This window comes from Leopardus geoffroyi, chromosome E2, assembly GCF_018350155.1.
Source record: "Leopardus geoffroyi isolate Oge1 chromosome E2, O.geoffroyi_Oge1_pat1.0, whole genome shotgun sequence".
Taxonomy (NCBI): domain Eukaryota; kingdom Metazoa; phylum Chordata; class Mammalia; order Carnivora; family Felidae; genus Leopardus; species Leopardus geoffroyi.
This window is the reverse complement of record NC_059335.1, coordinates 56,082,050-56,104,290: the sequence shown is the minus strand read 5'-3', so window position 1 is coordinate 56,104,290 and position 22,241 is coordinate 56,082,050. Positions and strand designations below refer to the sequence as shown.

Sequence of the window (22,241 nt, the reverse complement as noted above, 5' to 3'; positions counted from 1 at the left end):
ATACTACATAATGGCATACATTACAAAAGTGGAACATTCGATAATGAAAAGGTTGCTGGAGAGTGCTATGCTGGTAAAATATATACATGTGTATATATAAATATGGTAAGCTTCAATGAAATAATCTGATAGTGTCTGTCCTCCATGAGAAGTATGAGTGTAGGAAGGCAGGAGAGCCAAATGGTTCGTGCTGAGGCCTCTGGGTTCAAACCCAACATCTGCTGCCTAGAAGCTGAGTGATGATGTCCAGCAAGTGATAAGCTTCTTTGAACTTCATTTCGCCAACTGTAAAATGGGATTAATAAAAACTCCTACCACAGAGCACTACTGTGAGGATTAAAGAAGATAATGTCCTTGAGACACTGGCCATGTAGTAGGAACTCATAAGCATTATCTATCATCATGATCGCCATGGGGATTTTCTCAGTGCCTGAATTGGAGAGTACGTTGCTGTGTCTCACTCACCAACAGCAACAAATGGTGGAAGGAGCCATAGCCAGAGACTGTATTACTGGATCCGAATCCAGCTTTACCAACCGACAGAATGGCTGACGTGGGGAGAACCCCCACAAGGTCTCTGAACCTCAGTTTCCTTGTCTGTACAATGAGAAAGTAGGTTTATATTGGAATTCTAAACTCTTTGTAGAGCCCTTGACTTTTTTGGAATCTCCTCTTGAACTGTAATGTCTCGAATATATAAAACCAAAATTACCCTGGTTGAAGTTGGCAATCAAGGCTGGGGTCCCAGCTATTTTCCTCACTCTGTTGCTCTTGTGCTTTGCCCATTTTAGGGCCCAAGTGCCTCTTTCAATACTAGACCTCTGTAAAATATGGTTTAAACACTGTGGGATTGGGGGCATCCAAGATCATTTGGGGACCTAAGATTCTATCCTTTTGGGAAGAGACGACAGGGGCTGTCCAAACGGCAAGAGAAAATGAAGTCTGTGATAAAGCTGAAAGATCTTGTAAACTGTATGCCCTTGATGATCATAATTAGAACCTCCACTCTGCAATCACTGACACGCTGCTCTTTCACATCGATTCCTATTAGAAGACTTGGAGAGGGAAGTGGAAATTGCCAGGGATGTTTAGACACAGTGCAGTGCAGGGGACTTGCTCAGACCCTCAGCTGCAACATGCCCTAACACGGATACTAGACGGGAGGAGGTTAGATGACTAGCTTCTTCCTCACCCTTATTTATGCACCAGCCTTGGGTTTGTTTGTTTGTTTGTTTGTTTGTTTTTTAATGTTGGACTAAGAAAAAAAGCAGGTGACAATTTATAAGATACACCAAATCAAACTGTTCTTTCATGCACACTTAGAATAGGATTGTTTAATTTTAAAGGTATATACTTATATATATATATATATATATATATATATATATATATAGGCATTTATATACTTATATGAACATATAAATATTATGTATACGAATATAAAATATTCAATATGTCAAATATATAAATATATTTAAAGTTTGTGTATATATTTATGTTTGCTTATATATAAATATACTTTTTTATATTATAGATATATTTAAATATTGTTAATATATTTATATCTATACAAACTTTTTTTTTTATTTTTTTTTCAACGTTTATTTATTTTTGGGACAAAGAGAGACAGAGCATGAACGGGGGAGGGGCAGAGAGAGAGGGAGACACAGAATCGGAAACAGGCTCCAGGTTCTGAGCCATCAGCCCAGAGCCCGACGCGGGGCTCGAACTCACGGACCGCGAGATCGTGACCTGGATGAAGTCGGACGCTCAACCGACTGCACCACCCAGGCGCCCCTATACAAACTTTTTTTTTATTACTTTTTTTTTTTTTTCAACGTTTATTTATTTTTGGGACAGAGAGAGACAGAGCATGAACGGGGGAGGGGCAGAGAGAGAGGGAGACAGAATTGGAAACAGGCTCCAGGCTCTGAGCCATCAGCCCAGAGCCTGACGCAGGGCTCGAACTCACGGACCGCGAGATCGTGACCTGGCTGAAGTCGGACGCTTAACCGACTGCGCCACCCAGGCGCCCCTACAAACTTTTTTTTAAGAGCAGTCTTTTTCAGTCTACCCTGAGACTCAGAAGACAGTGCTGACTTTGGGGCAACCCTTATAGGTTATCCAACCTCACAGCCTTATCTGGAGCCTTTCTAGTGACAAAACACTTCTAGTTCTCTCAAACCCATTCCTTTCTTGGGAAGATCTATGTGTTACACCTTTCTTTGTTGACCTGCAATCTGTCTGCCTATGATTTTCCGTCTGTTAGTTCTGCCTCTTCTTCCTAAACAACAAATAGCAAGGTGGCCACCCCTTGCCTTCCAGACATACTGGAGTGGGGCCACCCAGAGCCTTGCAGGCAGGACCCTGCCAGGTGTGTCTGGAAGGTGGGACCTCCACCCCAGAGGGCCTGGAGGGCAGAGCATCTCATCAAAGAAGATTATTTCAAACCAGGAGGTATAAAGGAATTGGATTTTGGTCTTGCTTGAAACCAGTCACCCCTTCCTTCTTTCCTACGTCTCCCTTTTGAAGGGGAAATGTCTATCCTGTACCTGTGCCATCACTGTATTTTGGGTCATATAATTTGATTTCACAGGTTCACAGCTGGAGAAGAATTTGCCTCAAAATGAATCATATCTTGAGTCTCACCCGTAACTGATTCGGATGGTATGTCAAAGAGACTTTGGACTCCAGACTTCTGAGTGGACGCTGGAAGGAGTTAAGACTTTCAGGGCTGTTGGGAGGGACAAAATGTTCTCCTGTCATTCCTACGTGTTTGGAGGACGTCTTACTCCTTGCTCTCCCAAGTAGCCTGGGGGTACCCGTACACCACTACTCACTGTGACTGGTCAGTGCCTATTTGTACTAGTTGTTAAAAATGTTGAATATCATCTCCACACCCACCTATTCCCTACAACAAAGTAAGTCAGCTGGCCCCATATGCACACCTCATTAGAGATTGCTTTTGTTCAGATAATGGGGAAAAAAAATCAAGCACGGAATTGGTGTTAATTAGTTAAGCTGGATACAACTAAATCAACTACTTGACTAAATTATTGCACCTCCAAGTTTATGCTTTAGGAAGCAAAGCAACTGCCTGTGACCAAAGCTATTTTCCTGCTGAACCGTGGATGGTACACACTCCAGTCCTCCCATCTGAGGTTACTGCTACACTCTCTGAATTAAGCATCTTTTCCTCCTGATAAAAGGAGACTCACTAAACATCAAACCAACTGCAAATTTTCTAACTTTGGAATGGAGGTGGAGGTGCAATAGACAAAACACAGGAAGATTTGATTTGGAAAATGTGGTCCGCTCATGTACCTAATTCATGGAAGATCAAGCATCATCTCCAATTGTAAATCCCAACCACGACATTGCATGATCTGACTCCCATATAGCACTCCACCTCCTCCCCGCTCCTTCTCCTTATTAACTACCGGGCACTCACAGGTTTCTTTCTGCTCCAGGGCTTACCGGCTGGCTCCTTCCTAGCCTTCCATGACCACACAGCTGCCTCCAAGTTACTTCCCATCACATCTCTCTGTTTATTCACAACACTTAGTGGGAATTGATCTTACCTAGTTAACTGTTTATCACCGGTCTTCCCCATCATGTTACAAGGAATTACACCTGCCTTGTTTACCAGTCTGTCTCCAGTCCTTCAAAAGGGGCCTGGTATATAATAGTGTTGGATAAACGTTTGTGGATGGAAGGAGGGAGGGAGAGAAATAAGAAAGGACGGGGAGAGAGAAAGGTAAAGAAGGGTGGGAGAAAAAAGAGGTAAGGAAAGAGGAAAGATAACACGAGTATGAACTAGACACCTGACCTGTATTTAAAGCTGCAGCCAACAAAGGAAAACACCATTGAATCCATTAAATAATACACCAGATGAACAAAATCTGTTGAAAAGCATCTACACGTTCCTAATGCAGGCAGAATTCACTTGGCAGGGAAAGGATGATACCTTGCAGAATCATAAACAAAATGAAAAGCACAAGCAAGTATATCTTCTTTCCAGAATTATGTAAGACTGACATAAACAGAGCTTCTTAATCCTCTTAGACTATGACTGATTTTTTTAAAGTATTTAAAATTTGAACACTTGAAGACTAAGTTTGAATGAAATATTTGCAAGGAAGAAGCAGACATGTGTCATGAAATATGTCCCTACCAAACCACCCCCCAAAAAAAATTAAGGGAGAGGAAAATGTATTAATATTTTGAATGAGTTTGGGGATCACCAGCCCAGTGAAATTCCCACTGCTAAAATGAGCCTGACTCTTCACGATCACAAAGTAGTTGAAGAAAGATTCAGATGGGGACAGCAGGAAGCAGAGCTAATTTCTGGGAATTCACATTGCTTCACACATGTACCACTAGAGGCGATTGTATGGCTCTGCTAATGAGACATTGTATTAGCATATTGAATTCTAATTGTTACATCTCCAAACATCCCCTTGCTGGAGAGAAGGAGGGAGTAAATCAAATCTAAAATAAAAACACAATGGGTATCTCACCTGCTTGTTGGGACCCCCAGAAATACAGTTGCCCTCCTTGGGGCTGATACATACTTGACAACCCATCATGAAATAATGGCCAGGAAGAGGCTTATTTGCCTGGGTCCTACTGCCTTTGTGGCCAGCAAGATTGTTACTATCCCCAGCTTTATTTCTGATAAATTGCAGGTTTTGACACAGGTATATGGTGGGTCTCAATGGTGTCCACGAGAATAAAAAAAAGAAACCATTTATTTGCCTGTCTGGCCAGCAGTGCACTGTCATTCACTTTCCTCATGATCCAGCAAGCATCACCTCATCCAGCAAATCTTTACGTGACTTCCCAGTTCATATTGGGCATCTCCCAATATCCTGTGCTTTTTTTAATTGCTAAAATTAATAAGCATTCATTAAGTTGCTACCGTATGCTATAAACACTGCTGAGCACAGTTCTGGCACAATCTCATTTATTTTGTGCAATCCATGATGTAGATATTACTCTAACCATTTAGCAGATCAGCAGACTGAGGCTCAAGGAGGTTAAGTAAATTCAGTCAACTTAATACAAAGCACAGACTAAAGAGCTAGGGCTATTTGAAAGCTGAGCCCTGCTTCCTCCTCTGGCATACCTTCCTGGATCCGTCAGCCCAGGATGAGGAACCCAGGCATGACTGACTCTGCAGTACGTGTTTCTAAATAATTCTACTCAGGCCCCACACTGGGACAGCACCAACCGTAAGGCACTTTGGTTACTAAGTTGCTTGTCTGCCTCCCTAAGTCAGATTTTCAGATCTTTGGGAATAAAGAATGGGCCTTAGACACTCTTGTAGTCACTATCAGTGTGGAATGAATGAATAAAAGAATGAATAAATGAATGAATGAATGAATGAACGAATAGAGCACCTACCCAAAATGTGAAAGTAATGCTTAGATAAAATTGAACAAGGGGCGCCTGGGTGGCGCAGTCGGTTAAGCGTCCGACTTCAGCCAGGTCACGATCTCGCGGTCCGTGAGTTCGAGCCCCGCGTCAGGCTCTGGGCTGATGGCTCGGAGCCTGGAGCCTGTTTCTGATTCTGTGTCTCCCTCTCTCTCTGCCCCTCCCCCGTTCATGCTCTGTCTCTCTCTGTCCCAAAAATAAAATAAAACGTTGAAAAAAAAAATTAAAAAAAAAAATTGAACAATACTGTCTGAAAATTAGCAGAGGAGAGCGCCAGAGCAGTCCTCGTGGACACAGCCCTGATGTTTCATTCAGCAACATCTATAATTCAAACTCACACTAAGCAAGACAGATGCCCCAATCTACATGTTCAAATCACGCTAGAGGCGTTGTGGCCCCCACAGCCTGCTGTGGCCTGAAGGCTGCTTCCAGGGGGCTAAGAGCTCCCAGGCCACCCCTACCTCCACCGTTTTATTGGTCTATGACTTGCAGTTTTAGAGTTTAGGAACATTTAGGCCACACTGCCCGCCTTTTCAAAGCCTTTTTTATAGCTGTGGTAGTGTGGTGGGTTATTTTTTGGTGCTGTTGTGAAGGAGGGGCTGGGGCGAAAAAGAAAGAAGAAAAATGAAATGTCTTGAAAATAGAAATTGGAAACACATAAAAGTGACGTTGAATGCAGACAATCTATAACATGGATGCTCGGGAATTTCTGAGGCCACTGGTGCTGGTCGGGACTACACTCTGTGTCGGGGGAGCACCGACAGCACTCTCTGCAGCTGACTTCCCAAAGAAGAAATTACGCACTGCCATAAATGGGCGCCCACCTCCTCAGTGCAGGGCCATCGAAGAAGAGGGGCAGAAGCTAACAGCTGGGGTCTGGGTGGAGCAAAGGCCATTTTCTCGTTGTTTACAAACAGACTTTACAGTTTTCCCTGGTCTCAGGCAGCAAACCTGCCGACTTCATCGGCCAGTGCAAGTGGCTTACTTAGCAGGTGACTGCAGGAAGCAGCGATCATGGAGGTGAGAAGTGACACCGGGTGAGGAAGGAGCCTATAAAGCTCTGTCAGTCTATCACTAATCCCATTGGAGACCCTGAGAAACCGTATAGAACGCAGCCCAGAGATGCACCTCCAGAGGGGCGAAGGAGCTGGGGGAGTTATTCTCCAGCCCCTGTCTGTCCCTGGTTGAGGGTGCTCCTGGAGTGTGAGCTCCCCAGCACTGCATGCAGGCTAAGAATGCCCCTGCAGCTGGGCAAGGCTCGGGCAGAGCAGCTCCAGGGTTTGCAGTGAGAAGCTGCCCTAAGGAATAGTATGCGAGGAGTGAACATGAATGGGACACCAGCAGGGTGTGTGGCAGTCCTGAACTGTGCTACATATAACTTATGGTGTACTGGGTACACACACATGAACATAAAATACATATACACGCACATATCTGCCTGCATAAGTGTTCACGTAAGTGGAAGGAAACAAAAAAAAATGTAAGAAATGGCTACCTCTGTATGTATACTAGCATTCATTAACTGATGCCATAAATACTTACGGAGCACCGACTATGTGTTAACCAACCACTCTTCCAGGAATGGGGATACACCGTGACAAAGCCAAAACAAGGTCCCTAACAACACAGAGCTTACATTTTAGTCCAGAGACAGCAATACATAAATCAACGTTGGAGGTTATGTTTTTCTCAGGATAAATGCTATAAAGAAAACTGAGAGGCAAGGCAAGTTCTAAAGTGAAAGTGAAGTTCTTGCAGAGATCTGACTGATAAAGAACAAGGTAGGTGAAGGTAGACGGGCTGGAGCCTTCCAGGCAGAGGAAATAACACGTGGAATGGCCCTAAGCTAGGAAGAAGCTTATCATCATCTTTATACTTTTATAATGGCAAATTTTCTGCAATGCTTACCTATTGTTAAAAATGGAGGGGAGAGGGGTGCCTGGGTGGCTCAGTCGGTTGAGCATCTGACTTGAGCTCAGGTCATGATCTCACGGTTCGTGAGTTCGAGCCCCACATCATGTTCTGTGGTGAAAGCTCCAAGCCTGGAGCCTGCTTGGGACTCCGTGTCTCCCTCTCCCTCTGTTCCTCCCTCACTTGTGCGCTCTCGCTCTCTCTCTCTCTCTCTCAAAAATAAACATTCAAAAAGTTAAATGAATAAAATTGGAGGGGAGAATGTAGTAAAACTATTTTTTAAATATTCTTTGAGTGAGAGATAGTAAAATCCAAATGAAGCCTTTATTTGTGCTTAGAAATTTGACTGATACAACTCTAAAGCTGGTCATCTCCTGGGAATCAGAAAACCTCCATTAACTTTTCTTAATGGATAGCAAGTCCAGAATCAATCAATAAGTCTTGTGGCGCTTACGCTGTGTAGAAAGCACTGGGTTTGGGCTCTGGAGAGCACAAAGATGAGCAAGACCGTGAACTGCTGTCATGCTGTCCATGTCTGGTAGGGGAGGAGGGGATCAGAGGAAACCACGTCTATGATTAGACATTTCATGGTTAGAACCATGACAGAGCACAGATAATGAGCCCTGAGACTAGTTCAGGCAGGGGCAAGTTTAGGAAGGCTTTCTCAAGGGGAAGGCATTCGAACTGGGCTGGGTTGAGTGAGCTTGCCATAACCACAGAGCATGTTGCAAGGAAAACACCAGCAAAGCATGCACCAGAGCAGGCAGAAGAAAACTGCAGCACTCACTGGGGAATGAGTCATTTACAGCAGCCAGAGAACCTGGTTTTTAGCATTCAGGAACAGAAAGCCAGGTGGGAATGGTTGGTAGAATGGGGTGACAGAAACTTTCGAGCACTATGAGCAACGATCATTTGGTTTACCAGCCACTCCTCCATGACCCTGCTTCCGATAACAGCACCCTAATTTCTTTGGGGAGCCACCCCATCAAGGCAATCACAGTCTACGTGGCTGCCTGGAACTGACCACTCACCATCTCTGGTTTCAGAAGAAGGTATGAGACTAAAACCTGGCCAATCAGAGCATCCCATTCCCTTGTTCATAGCAATTAAAGAATAGACGGGTGACCTAATGAGAGACAATGAAATTTAGTTCAAAGATTTGTATGGAATGTTGTTGGGGAAAGAGAAGTCTCTGTGGAACTGCTGAGGGTGTGGATTGTAGCCTCAGGCTGCTGCTGGAAGCCACTCTGTCACTGTGAGAGAGAGACTTCCTTAGAATGGGCCTGACCAGGAGGGAAGAGTTGCTGAGAGAGTAGGAATAAGGCATTCTTCTAAAGATAACTGTCAAGATCCAGCCATAATGAAAACCAGGTCAACTTTGAGTTTTCCACTGGTGGAAACTAATAAACCACCTTTCTTTTCCTCCTGAGTTAGTTTGCGGTAGACTGCTGTCATTTGTAACCGAAAGCCCTAATGAATCTAGCACACGAAGCACATGACCACACAAACACTCATTCATGGATGTTCACAGCACTTTATCCATGAAAGCCAAACACTGAAAACAGCCCAATGTCCATCAACAGGTGAATGGACAAACAGAATGTGGTCTCTTCATAAAAATCCTACTCAGTAACAAAAGGAATAAACCACTGATACACGCAACAATAGAGATGAATCTCAGAAAACATTGCCCTGAGGAAAGCGACACAAAATATTCTATGACCCCATTTAGATGAAATTTTAGAAAAATGAATCTAATCTATAGCAACAGAAAGCTAATCAGTGGTTGGCTGAGGCCAGGGGCTTCTGTGGGTATAGTCTGGGAAGGGGAACAAGGGACTTTGAGGGTGATAAAAATATTCTATATCTTGACTGTGTTGTGGTTACATGGGTGAATAAATTTGTCAAAACTCATAGAAATATATTCTTAATGGGTGCATTTTATTGAACATAAAACTTAATTTAGTTTTAAAAAAATGGATGCAGGGATATCTGGGTGGCTCAGTTGGTTAAGCGTCTGACTTCGGCTCAGGTCATGATCTCATAGTTCGTGGGTTCAAGCCCTATGTTGAGCTCTGTGCTGACAGCTCAGAGCCTGGAGCCTGATTCAGACTCTGTGTCTCCCCCTCTCTCTGCCCCTTCTCTTCTCTCTGTCTCTCTCTCAAAAATAAATAAACGCTTAAAAAAATGGATGCAAAGTAAAAACACTTTCAGGCAAAATATATGCACCAATTTAAAGTCTTAATATTATTTTACAGGAAAGGAGGAGCCAGTGAAGATTTTTGACATGAGGGCTCCCCTACTCAGAGTTGTTTTTCATGAGGTCCATATGTTGTCAGGGTTCATAATATAGTGAGTAACAGCTTAGGTATCTGGGCAGAACCATCCAGATTCAAACTGCAGATACATACCTATATTAGGTGTATGACTTTGGGTTTATTACATAACTAGTCTGTGCTTCAGCTGTTTGTTTTGTTTTGTTTTCATTTTTAAAATGTGGATTACAACAACACACACCCCAGAGGGCCATCGCAAAGACTGGATGACAATGCATGTGAAACAGTCAGGGGAGAATAATAATAAGCATTCAGAAACGTTAAGGGTATTAGTAATCATGATGGAAGCATCCACTGGATGGGGGAGAGATATTGACAAAGGGACCACGTGGTGTATCTAAGAAAAATAGGACATTGAACTGGGGAGACACCCAGGAGAAGGAAATGGATATGTGGACTTGAGAAATATTTCAGAGGTAGAGTCAACAGGATTTGGCAACTAGTAGATGGTCATGAAGAGGAAGAAATAAAAAATTACCCAGAACTTTCTAACTTTGGAGGCTGAGGGGATGTTAACACTATTAGCTGGGGCGAGGGAAAAAAACAGGAAGAGGAACTGAGTCACGGTAAAGCTAAAAAGCGGGGCTGGGCTGCTCCCAACACAGGAAGTTGGAGATGTCCAGTACCGTTGGGAATAACACTGCACTCGTCCTTGGAATACTCAGTGAAGGAAAAACAAACACACACAACCCTGCGACCCTAAGGAGAAGCAAACCATTTTGCCTCTTATTGTAGTTTTAGAGATCGGATTAGTGTTCTGAATAGTGATCGTTATGGATAATCATTACATATGGAGAAAATAAGGCGTGATGTGTTGGGAAGTCGTACCAGAAAGCAATTAAAATGTATCCTATCTGCAACACCGTCAGTGAAATCTTGCACGAGGGCAAAGAGTAGGGAGACTCAAAACAAGATGAGAAGATGTGCTGTTCTGACAGCTGCTTTCTCTAGTTGCTTGCAGAATTCTAGGACAGGACTTAATATCTCAGAATCTGAGAAATGATTAAGTTTAACCCACAATCTTCCATTCTTAATTCCTAGGGATATATACACAGACAATCCTCAATTACTAGTTCTGATTTTTATAATGACAGCTTCCTTAAAACACTGAAATTTGCGGGGCGCCTGGGTGGCTCAGTCGGTTAAGCGGCCAACTTCGGCTCAGGTCATGAACTCTCAGTTTGTGAGTTCGAGACCCATATTGGGCTCTGTGCTGACAGCTTAGAGCCTGGAGCCTACTTCAGATTCTGGGTCTCCTTCTCTCTCTGTCTCTCCCTTGCTCATGCCCTGTCTCTCTCTGTCTCAAAAACTGAATAAAAGTTTTAAAAAAGTTTTTTAAAAAACAATGAAGTTTGAGTTGAATATTTGAAAGAACAAATTAACGTCCACTTATTCACTGCAAATCTTCATTGGTGGGGTGCTTCAGGGATTTCTGGCACAAAGTGTTGGGGACATTTCACTTGTGATAGTGATTCTCAGCTTGTCCTACAGAAGAATATTCTCTCATGAGATGTTCTGTGAACAAAAGGGTTCCATGATTTGCAAACTGCTGCGCACTCTCCCTTCTAGGAAATTCAGGATGTGAATTTACATATTAAAGTCTCTGAGAAGTCCTGAAGGAAAAAAAAATAATTTCATTTTGTTTAACCTAAGTGTCCCCCAATCTGTTCAGCCATACGTATCTTTGATTGCATAACACTGCCAACATCCTGAGGAACTAATATCCATAAAGTATACTTTGGGTAACCCTAGAAAAGGCTATCCTTCTAAAGTAAGCCAACTTCTAGAGTAAGCCAGTGTTAGTCAATTTGGAAAAAGTGAACACAACTTTCTGTCTGACAACTTGCAGGCAAGTGCCCAGGCAACTAATTGGATGATTCATTTTATTTCCCTTTTCCAGAGGACTATTGAGATATTGAGTTAGTACCACCTCTATGGGCCTGCACAAGCTATATTATTTACTGTTCTATTATTTACTACACTGGATATTATTTGCCAACAGTTAAATGACACTTGGCATAGATAAGAGAATATGTTAATATTCTGCTATGTTTGTTCTATGAAATTATTTAGGGTTATGGGTAGGAAAAAGAAAAACACTAAAAGCTGTATTTGTATAAAGACACAAAACGTATTAAGTATAAAGACACAAAATGTGCATAATGATCAACATTTTGTATTTAAAAAATTGCTCTAATCACCACAGAGATGTGTTTTTACTTTTGTTAATGCATATTCTTCGAGAGAGACAGACAGCATGAGCAGGGGAGGGGCAGAGAGAGAGAGAAACACAGAACCTGAAGCAGGCTGCAGGCTCTGAACTGTCAGCACAGAGTCTGATTCCCGGCTCAAACTCACAAACCACATGATCATGACCTGAGCCAAAATCAGATGCTTAACCGACCGAGCCACCCAGGCACCCCACAAAAACTTGTTCTCAACACATTCTCTCAATCACCATTTGTAAGAGATTCTGAGGCTAGAGGAAACCTCTCTGGAAGGCAGAGCTAAGAAACACATCACATATGCTATGAAGTGGAGACCGGGACCTGGGAATCAATTGCCTCACCTTCTGAACCCTTGAAATCAGCCTCATCTCAATCTGTTAGTGGGTAGAAATTAACATGTTTGGATGGTTTCCCTTCTACCTGCACAATGTGTGTTCTCAGGAGGGTGGAGCAGACCACTCCCCTTATGAAAGTGGTCCTCCTAAAGTGTAGTCCCCGGATGCAGTGGACACGAGCAGCTGTTTTCAACAGGGCAACTTAGGTAAATGTCAGTGGCTCTTTCAGTCCCCGCCATACCCCCACCCCTGTTTCTTAAAGTCATTTCACATCTCTCCCCATATGAAAAGGGAAGATATTAGTAATATCTACCTTCAACAGCCAGAGTGTCACGAGGATCAAATAAAACAACAGATGTGAATGGGTTTTGTAATAGAACATGATAAATTATTAGTACTATGAAAATTTTCTTTCCTCTTAATCGAATGGTTGGCAAACTATGGCCCATAGATCAAACCTGTCCTGCAGCCTATTTTTTGTGCAGCCTAAAGGTAGGAAGTCTTTTTACATTTTTAAAGGATTATTAAAAGAAAAAGCAGAAGAAACTGAAAAAAAAAAGGAAGAAGAAGAAAAGAAAAGGGGACAAGAATATGTAGCAGAAAAAAAAGAATATGTAGCAGAGCCAACAGTTAACCTACAGAACCTAAATTATTTACTATCTATACCTTTACAGAAAATATTTGTGGATCCCTGTCTTAAAAAAGAAAACCTATTTCTTGTCTTCATGCAGTAGATCACAAAAATGGCCCCAGTGCTTCACCACTCCCTGTGCTATGTAACTATTCAGTGCCCTTCCACTTTGACCCTGGCCCCATGCTTGGCCAATGGAATGCTTGCCAAACAGGCTTGAAAACAACCAGTAGGATTGAGATAACTCCCTCTTGTGCCTCAGCCATTACTCTGGAACATGCCTGAGCTACTCTGGTACAAGACAGGAGTATCATGGGGCAAAGCCACGTCACCTCAGTCATCACAGCTGAGGCCAGCAGAGATCAGTCAACAGGCAGCTGACTCCCAGACATGTGAGCAAGCCCAGCCAAGACCAGCAGAGCCACCTACCTAACAGATGACCCTGTATGCATGCGCAATAAATTTGACCTCTGGTATGCTACCAAGATTTTGTATGTGCTTTCTTCCTTCCCTCCTTTCCACCACCACTTACACAGGATGCCCAAGAAGACAAGAGTCCTCTCGCTAGAATTCTTAGTGTTCACAAAGAGAAAGTTATCCCTACAAGTTCCTATCTTTGCTTCTGGATTCAAACATATGTTTGAAATCCATGGACCCTCCACACCTGGCAGAGAACGCTCAGGAGGGCAGAGATGGCGTGGAGAGCTCTCATTCCTACCCATGCACCGTTCTTCTAGATGCTGGACATGGTATTACCCGTCCTGCATCACTGGGTAAAACCTGCCTGTCCAAGCTGAACTCCATGAACTTCGTTCATTCATTCATTCATTCATTCATTCAAAAGCATTTCTCTATAGCTCCTATGTGGCAAGAGCTGTGCTAACACCGGCATACAGCCCTCATCTCAAGGAGCATGTCTGTGGGGAAGGTCATGACTTCCAGTCATTTCTTGTTCATCAGCAGTGGTGGAGTGCCAGCAGATAATGTAGCTCCATAATTTATTATAACCTATTCTCAGTTGTGCAAATACAGATTCTGTATATTCAAAACCATTTTGGCTATGTTTAGCATGAAAAATTCAAACACACACACACACACACACACACACACACACACACACACCAAAAATGCCTCGGCCCCTTTAAAGGTAGTGAAATGGTATTGGAGGACAATCTAGAGTGAGAGAGATAAAGTCTCATCATGTTCTCTGCAGGGAAATGTCTCTGTCTCCAGCACCTGGAAGCATGGATGAACTGTTCTGAGAGTTAACTTTGCTTGAACCACCTTAGAACTGAAACATGAATGTACAATTTGTTTTTGATGAAATAGTGTGGTGGCATTAAAATGTCCACAAATTCTTTGAAACTTCTTCCTCAAGAAGTGGGACTTAATTTCTTTCCCCTTACATGTGGTGTTGGACTTAGTGATTTGCTTCTAATGAATAGAATGTGGTAAAAGTGATGGTGTGTGACATCCAAGATTAGGACATAAAAGACATTCTGGTTCCTTCCTTGCTCTGGGCTTCATCTCTGAATATCTCACTCTGGAAGGCCAGTTTCCATGTTGTGTAGACACACTAGCAGTCCTGTGGGAAAGCTAGGTGGTAAGGAGGTGAGGCTTCCTGCCAAAAGTCATCTGAAGGCACCATGGAAGCAGATCTCCTAGCTTCACTCAAGTCTTCAGATGAGACTGCAGCCGCAACTGATTATGACGCTAATGTTATGAAAGACTCTGAATAAGAACCACCTAGCTTCTGAAGCAGAAGCTGTTCAAAAGATAATAAATATGTTTTAAGCCACTGGGTTTCGGGGGAATTTTTATGCAACAATAGATAATTAGTACACATAGATAGCATCAAGTGGTTGAAACCAGCCATAGCTGACCTAATTGACCTGATAACAAAGAAATAACAATAGGACATGAATGGGAAAGCCTGCTTTCCTTCACAGCAGCCTACAGTTCTCTGGCAAAGTGGCTATGGGAGTTCTCATTTTATTGCAACCACCTGCATGAATGGGTATGTTTTTACACATATGTTGCTATCAAATCCAGAAGTGCAGAAATTGACTAGATGTTAAAGATGATATTCCTGTTACCATGTTAAAGATCTCACGAGTACTAAGTTTCCTTACATTTGAGAAACAACAGTATTCCCATTAATTTTTACTTTTGAACAGAATTAAGGTTTACTTTTTGTTTAACTTGCATAGTTTATGTTTTCTAATATTTTTTAGAACAAAAGCCCTTGATTTTCTATCTGAAAAAAAATCTGGAATGAGTGACACTTGTTCTTCAGTAAATATTTTTTGTACTCCGTGATGCAAATGGAAGGAATCAATCTCAAATTCAACACAACAGACTGTACGCAGAATGTTTTGTAAATGATTACATCACTTCTTTTCTGAGTAGAGAGCAGTTCGGAAATTTCATCAGAGTTTCAAAAGGTTCTGTCATCACCAAAGGACAATCACAAACCGATGAGTTTTCCCCTGTCGATCCAAACTCTTTCACAGAGAGTAGATGTCACCTGTATTTCAGGTTTGAGGGGGAGGGAAGAAACTCCCAGAGAAGTGTTAGAAAGGCTTAGTGTTGTGGAAAGAATTGTCAAATGTGTGTAGATAAAAAATATATTTGGCAGGCTAGTAGATCTGGGACATTTATCTGCAAGGCTGCCTTAACTGGGTTATGGTTGATTTAACTCTGTGTTTAATGTCACCCAATATCTTGTATATAATCTGTTAAAAATTAAATGTACTCTCTCATAAATCCAAAAGTTACTCAGCTAAATTCTGTCAGGCTGCGTGCGTAGTATTGCGCCCTCATCCAAAGAACAACGCACTGAGGAAAAGTTGAGGGAACTGTAAATGTTTGATGTATTGACAGATTACAGAAGTATGCTAGCAACTGAGAAAGACTAAAAGAGAAAATAAAAATGAATGGCTCAGGGGAGCCTGGGTGGCTCAGTTGGTTGAGCGACTTACATCAGCTCAGGTCATGATCTGGTGGTGCAGTTTGAGCCCCACATTGGATTCTCTGTCTCCTTCTCTCTCAGCCCCTCCCCCTCCCCTGTTCTCTCTCTCTCTCTCTCTCTCTCTCTCTCTCTCTTTCTCTTTCTCCCTCTCTCTCTCTCTCTCTTTTAAAAAATATGTATAAATTTTTTTTTAAATTTCAGTCAATGGCTCATATGCACCATTCCTCCTCTTAAGCCCATGACAGACATCACCAATCAATCACAGAACTCTTTTCCAGTAAGCCCAGCTAAGGCTCCAGAATCTTCTTTCCTACATATACCAGGCAGCCACTACAACTCAGTCTGACCCAACTTGTGAGATACATGAAGACTGTTTGCCTGAATTCATTGATTCAGAGGACCCCAAAACACTAAGCAGACACTAAAAGCATTGAGGATGTTGGGATATTATACAGGTTATAAGAAAGCAAACACTGCTAACACACATTTAGGAAGGGGTAGAGTCTATGGCAAATAAAAAGGAAGAAGATACCGCTTCAGCTTCTCCAGCAACAAGGGAAGAGAAAGCATATATCAAATACCTCTGCGAGACCAACATGCCTGTTGTTTGGATAATCTATAATGGCTGCCATGGCACATTTGGTTACAGACTGATGGGGAACAGCCTGCTCTTTAACTGGCAGGTCTCTGATAAAGTGCAGCAAAATAAAAATCATAAAACCTATGCTCACACAACACGGTCCTAACCACTTCAGCCTTGATTTCTGAAGTCTCAGCACTCTGGGGAGCTAAGGCCATATACTTGAGAAATCTACTCTCCATCCCACAAGTCGGGTTTTTTTCCATTGCTGTCTAACAGCTGAATGATGGGCTACAGCAGCCATTCAACGAGGCAAGTCCAAAATGGAGAAGTGATTCTAATGCCCGTATCTCCTGCACCTTCCATATTTCATCCATCACCGTGTCATGTGGTATTTACCTCCTGAGTGACTCAAAATGCCATCTACCTCCTTCCATATCTACTGTGGTCACCCAAGGCCAAACCTCCATCTTACCTGAATATTACAATAGCCCCAAGCTAGTTTTCTCCAATCCACTCCCTACCCTCCAATTGGAGAGATCTTAGAGAAAGACAAGTCCTTTTCTAAAAGTGCCACTTCCCTGACTACCCTTCACGGACTCCCCGCTCCCCTGGCGCACGGGGTCTGGAGTGTACAACATGGTCTACAGGCCCCCCGGGGTCTGGACCTGCCTGCCAGTGCCCCTTCAAGCTCCAGCCTACTGAGGTGTTTCCAGTTCTAAGAACACACAACACCTCCTTCAGCCACAAGGACTTTGCACGTGCTGTTCCCTCTGCCTTGGGATACTTAACTATCTCATTCTCCACACACCCCTTCTACATACACACGTGAACATTCATGTGTTTTCCTATCCAATCTTAGCTCAAGAGAACGCTTGAGAACCTCATCAGAGAACACTTCCCTCCCTGATTACTCAGTTATCAGTATCTATCATGCTCACTAAGAATACCCAAGACCCCTGCCTTATAGGAACTTCTCCTTTCTAGAACATACCCTAGCTGTACATCCTGTACACACATAGGTAATGGCACCTTTCCCCTCTCCCTCTTGTATCCCCAGGGCATGCTCACTGTAAACCCTCAAAGGATATTTTTTTAATGAATGAGCGAAGAAATGAATAATACTACTAGTTCACTCATGCAGCAGGCCCTTATTTAAATATGAAATTCTTCCAAAGAACAGAAATATTTGTGGAATGTGGGGCATGGCAGTGGGAAAATTCACAGAAGAGCTAAGTATTGAGAGGTTTGGGGAGAAGGTTGAGAATGGGCCTGGGAGGAGGCGGGGGAGGGGAGATTCAGTTTAATAGTCTTAATATAATCATAGGATAAATAAAGTTGAGATAAAACAGCCTCCTTTTCATGCCTGCAAGCCATTGATTCAGCTAAAAAGGCAATTACCCAAGAAGAATATGAATATTGTCTATCACACTGACACAGAAAAAAGTGCTGAATGTTGCAATGAGAGTGAACAGTCCATAAAAAACTTGGGGCAGCAAAATACCAAAGTCTGCCTGTCACATTTTATTATAAGTAGTTCAAATAACTCTGTTCAATCTAATCTGCTTGGAGTCAAACACTATTTTTTATTGTAAGGCGGAAGGCTGAGACATTTTCTATAAAAGTAGCCATAACTGGTAGTCGTCACATAACTTTTCTACATAAACAGCTCTATGTACGTATGAATAGATTAATTGGAGGGAAGCACCTATTAAGTACCAGGCACTGAATTTTTATGATTATATTGTGTAAGTGTATGATTAATTTTATTTTTATTTTTACCCAGATGTGGAAGTTGACATTCAGAGTTTGTTTAAATTACTTGCTCAGGGCCATGTCCTTAGTAAATAAATTCCAGTGTTTCAATCCAGGTTCTCCCTATACCTTGCTGTGTTCCTGAGTATTAGAGATGAGGAGTTTGAACCAAGAAACTAAATAAGACTATTCAGGGATGGCAGAATCCAAGAGTTCCGTGAAATCCTAGTGGAGGCTTAGTGGCAGCACCTCAGATCGATACCACAAAACAAATGTCTTTTCCTACTCCTGCCTTTCCATGAAATATGCCGAAAATGGCAGTAACTCAAATAAATATTGGAATGTAATTACGCCTTTTAACACATGGCAGTGTGCAAAGCAGCCTTCATTAATGAGTTATTGACAGCAAAGATCTTTTTGATGTGGGCCTGCATGTTGGTATGTTTATATAGTTGTCTGCTTGGACATCCTTGCAGAGTGTTCAATACAGGAAGATTCACTCCCCTTTATGTTCCATCATCAATGCTGAGATGGGTGCCTACAAGTGTAGAGCTTGCCTGCACTCATTCTGGGCCTTAATCATCATTCACCTCTGCACCTGACCCCTTGTATCTTCCCATGTTGCTGAAAATTACCACAAATTTAAAACAACACAATTTTTTTTATAGTTCTGGAGGTCAGAAGTCCAAAGCCAGTCTTACAGGGCTAAAACCAAGGGGTTCGCAGGGCTGATTTCTTCTGGAGTCTCCAGGGGAGGATCTGTTCCTGTCTATTTCAGCTTCTAGAAACTTCTCAGATCTGTTGCATTGTGGCCACATCAACTGGAACCTCTGCTTCTATCATCATATCTGCTTCTCCAACTCTGGTCTCCTGCTTCCCTCTCATAAGGATCCTTATGATTATGTGGGACCACCTGGATAATCCAGGATAATCTCCCCATTGTGAAAAAAATCACATCTGTGAAATCTCTTTTACCATATAAAGTAGTATTTATAGTTTCTAGGAATTAGGAGGACCCGGTCATGCTGGGGGCCATTATTCAGCCACCTGCCCGCCTATAACCACCTTCCCCATGGGCAAAGAAACCCTTTCTAAACAATCAAACAGATGTTGTCACATCCCTTGTCCAAACTTGCTGATGGCTTCCCATTGCATGGGAACAAACCTTATCCCCTAAACCCTGCAGGAGCCGCCTCCCTCTGGCCTCTCTGGCCTGCCCTGCAACTCTGCCCTGGATCATTGGCACTGGCTGTCCAGGAGCCCCTGGCCCTTTTCAGCCCTGGGGTTTTTGCATTTTTCTTTCTTCTGCATGGGCATGGATTCTCCACAGGATCCCATCAAGAACTTGCCTGAGGGTCAGGGCCTCAGCAGGCCATTCTGTCAGCCCTCTCCATCATGGAAACCAGCTCTAAGACAGAGAGCTGCATGCAGAAGGATTTTGATAACTATTCCCTGGAGATATCTAATAAGGAGGGGAGGAACGTGGGGCTGGGGAAAGGGACAAGAAAGCCACAATGAGATGGCGCCTGAAGCCTCTGGGTATCTAACAGGGAGCTCTGACCTGACGGCCCTCCAGGGTTGTCTTAAACCAAGGCAAGAACCTGGGTCATGGGCCATAAGCTGCCCCCCAACCCCACACCCATGACAAGAGCTTAGCCCTGAATAAGGCAATGACTGAGAGCAATGACCAAGAGATGTAGCCATGAACTGTCAGCAGACAAGATTCCTGCAGTTAAGGAAATGGGTGGTTGGAGCCTGAAAAGGGATCTGGGCAGAGTATGGCAGGATCTTCCACACCTCCTGGAGTAGTGTTCCTCAAAGTGGGGCCCCAGGTGACAAGGCCCCAGCAGCAGCAGCATCCTCTGGGAACCTGTTAGAAATGCAAATTCTCAGGCCTCTTGAACCAGAAATGATGTGGGTGCTGCCAGCAACCTGGCTTATAACCAAAGATTCTGATACATGTTGAATTTTGAGAACCACTGATCTACATAAAGCATGCTCATTGCCCTTCATTAATACTTTTCACAATCTGCGAATAGCTCCACTCCTTGCCCATTGTGTGGCCTTAAGCAAGTAACTGAATCTTCTGTGCTTCAGTTTTGTCCTCTGGATTTTTTATTATGCTTTGTGTTACTGCATTAGATTTCATTTGACCTCCCATATACAGCACTGTAACGTTTTATTTGTAAATTATTTTGGGGGGCACCTGGCGCATAGTAAATTCTGTAAGAGTGTGTGCAAAGTAAATGCTTTGTTCTCTCTTCCCCAGCTCCATGACAGTCAGACCTTGTGTGTTTGGTTGACTGTTTTATGCTCAAGGCCCAACACAGTGCCTGGCCAGGGGTCACTACATAAATGGATCCAAAGCCCCCACTCTCCCTTACATCTCCCTCACTAACTCTCCTTCTACTCTTTATGTGTCTTTATAGAAATTGGGTTGGGGCGCCTGAGGGTTCAGTCAGTTAAGCATCTGACTCTTAAATTCAGCTCAGATCATGACCTCACAATCATGGAATTGAGCCCTTCGTCAGGCTCTGCACTGACAGCGTGGAGGCTGCTCGGGATTCTTTCCCTCCGTCTCTCTCTCTCTCTCTCTCTCAAAAATAAGTAAACATTAAGGGAAAAAAAAACCTGGCTTCTCAGCCTTCACCTTTCCAAGTAGATGATTCTTTATTTGCCACATGCAACTAAGCCACTGCCCCTCATTCCTGACTCTGCTCCTGTCAGATGACCCATGACGTGACATGAAGGTACAGGGAAGTCAGTGACCATAGTTGGGGCCAGCTTCAGTCAGCCAGTACCCCTAGCTCTGTGGACACAGTGTGCCACACCCAAGCACATTGCAGGTTTGGACAGGCATAAGAATGCTGAGCCATGGACAGACATTTCTTTTCCTTATTCCTAAATGGTGGTGGGCATTTCGGCTTCCATAACACATTGGCTCTGGATTATCACTGTGGACAAAACAGCTATCTGTGTGAAAGGCTCTTGGGATAGATTCCATGAGCTGAATTCTACCCAGGAGGCTATGTTGGGGCACCATGTATTTTCATTCTAGAATATTTTAGATGAATCTATAAATGATCTGGAAAACCAGGCCTAGTATCATTCCACAGGGAACACTATTCTTAGATGTTAATTTTTTTTTTTAATTTGGGGGGTTTTTATGTGTTATTCTTGTGTCTAAGCCAAATTCCTCATCTATAACGAAATCTTAAAATACCAACTAAATATTAAAAAACAAGAACACTTTATGGGGCGCCTGGGTGGCACAGTCGGTTAAGCGTCCGACTTCAGCCAGGTCACGATCTCGCGGTCCGTGAGTTCGAGCCCCGCGTCGGGCTCTGGGCTGATGGCTCAGAGCCTGGAGCCTGTTTCCGATTCTGTGTCTCCCTCTCTCTCTGCCCCTACCCCGTTCATGCTCTGTCTCTCTCTGTCCCAAAAATAAATAAACGTTGAAAAAAAAAAATTAAAAAAAATAAAAAAATAAAAAAACAAGAACACTTTAAGGTGGACACATCTCCAAAACTTGTTGGAAGCCTACATGGTGAACACCCACTGGTTCTGCACTGTTCCTCTGCATATGTACTCCCCCAACCCCACCCAGGGGCTGATCGGTTCTTAGTCAGGGGAGACACTGGGACAGGAGACATTATCGTCTCTTTTTCAGACATTGTGTTTGCTTCAGCTGTGGCTTGTCTGCTCTTTGGAACAGACAGCCCAGACTGTCCAGCATGTTAATTGTGAGGCATGGTGCTCCAAGGACAGGAGTTCCATTACAGAGCTTATAGAAATGGGAGGGGCTGTGCACATCCTCAATCTTGGCGTATGTTAAATATTAAGGCATCCACCACACTCGTTTGTAGTAACAGCCGAGACAACCATCTTCAAGAGTAGAGCAAATGAGACTGTGACAAGGAAGTGACAGAAGTCACTTCTGTGATCCATCGTACTTTACACCAGGTGGCCTCAAAGATACATTCTAATTCCAAGATTCATTTCTGAAGAGCTTTGAAAACAAATAAAGCAACCAACACTATGTAGAAGGAGACTACTAA

The 22,241-nt window shown here is 43.1% G+C and overlaps 1 protein-coding gene across 2 annotated transcripts in view; it reads right to left on the bottom strand.

The window, feature by feature from the left end:
• CDH13 (cadherin 13) overlaps positions 1–22,241 on the bottom strand; it is a 1,038,962-nt gene that overhangs the window by 954,926 nt on the left and 61,795 nt on the right. The window lies entirely within an intron of this gene.